Genomic DNA, 1907 nt, shown 5'->3' on the forward strand with positions numbered 1-1907 from the left:
CAGGCCCCCCAGCCTACGCGTCCCTTGGCATTTAAATAATGAGGGACTCGCCACACCGGCCCCCTCCTTTCCTGAGATCATCATTCCTTATCATTAGTAATAACGAGCATCTTCATGTGTCGGGGGCATTTTCTGCTGCTTTTTGCAGCACTCAGCAACTCTCAATTTTCTTATAGAGAGATGGAAAAATAATGGATGCCAGGGTTTTTGGCTCCCTAGGCGGAGGTCTTTCCGTGCTCCAGGGCATTGGTGGCAATTCTGCAGGGGGTGGGGGTCCTTCCGTGGCTCCCGGTCTTTGGGGCACTTTGACGGTGGGTCCTGGAGTGAGCGAAGGACCCGCCACAGAATTGCCACCGAAGACCCGGAGTGCGGAAGGACCCCCCGCTGCTGAATTGCAGCCAAGGGTGGCAAAATGCCTCCTCTCAAATCCTAGCGCCCTAGGTGACTGCCTAGGTTGCCTAAATGGAAGCGCCGGCCCTGGATGCCTCTTGTAACAAAGGGCTGTTGGCAACCCTAAGTAGTTTTTAGCAGGGTGCAGTAATGTTGGAGAACAGGCTTCTGCAGGAAGTGAATGTGAGCAGAATATAATTTCTGTGGCATGCAGTTTGGCCAGGACACTAGGGCTTAAGACTTGCCGGAAGTGCAATCTTTAATATCCACAAGTGTTTACCAGCTTATTTTACACCCTGAAGTTGCACCACTCTCTCAACAGTACTTGCTCTTAACAAAACAAATGCATTAGCTTTAGTACTGACCTGGAGAGAAGCCTACATATTGAAACACCAACATCACTTCTTTCTGCACATTGGGTTTCTCTGGTGTGTTTCACTAAGAATCTGTATTTAAAAAAATAGAAATGCATACAGCCTTATGTAGCAAAAGTAGAAATCTAGTATAATAACATTTGTGCAGTAGTAGTCCTCTGTGGCTCTCAAAAGAGACGATAGATATTCAACAGCTATTGATGAAACCTTGTGAAACAGGCAAATATCTTGATTTTACAGATCAGGACATAGAGCAAGACACAGATAGAGCTGGAAGCACAAACCATGATGACTGCTTGCTTTCCAAGCCATCCTGTCCTTTAGCCACAAAATCACTGTTTTCCCAAGTGACAGTATTATTTTATTATTTGTGTTACAGTAGTGTTTAGAGGCACCAGCTGAGACCAGGGCACCATTGTGCTCCTTACTATAGTAAGAGGGTTTATAATCTAATGACAAGAAACACAAAAGGTGTAAGTGGAAACAGAGTGAGAAGTGGCTTGCTCAAGTTACCCTGCAGGTCAGGAGCAATACTGGAATAGACCAGGTCTCCTGATTCCCATTCCAGTGCCTTATTCACTGGACCACTTTGAATCCCAAATACCAAGTGAATTGTGAACAGGTAGGTCATTTTTTTAAATTTAGAGGCTGTACTATCCCCCTGCAGGTTACAAGTAAATCCCATTGATGTGAAGTGTAGATAGATTCCCAGCACAAAGTCACTTGTAATCAATTGAAGTGTAAGGAGAACCATGCCCTAGGGAGGTGAAAAGGATTCTTGTACGCACTTAGAGAAAACTGATTTTTCCTCTCTTGTGGTCTGGCTTTTGGAGGATGAGGCTGGTCAGTCCTGCTATTAAGGGAATATTATCATTTAATGTTTCTGAGCAGCTAGGACTACAACTCCCAGAAGCCCCTGCAGCGCGCTGACCTTTAATGGGCGGCGCTTGTTAGCCTTCCCAATTTCCTGTTGGATCGAATTTGAGTTGGCAGTACAACTGACCAACAACAGCTCCCTTCGTCACGCGGCTGCTAGCCTCTGGCCAATGGGAGGCGGGAAGGCCCAGTGGGCGGGGGCTCGTTGGTAGGGGCGGAAGTCGGGGTGGAGGTTTGCGAGCTGCTTCGCAGTTCCCAGCTCCATGC

The sequence above is a fragment of the Gopherus evgoodei genome, chromosome 10 (assembly GCF_007399415.2).
Source record: "Gopherus evgoodei ecotype Sinaloan lineage chromosome 10, rGopEvg1_v1.p, whole genome shotgun sequence".
NCBI lineage: Eukaryota > Metazoa > Chordata > Testudines > Testudinidae > Gopherus > Gopherus evgoodei.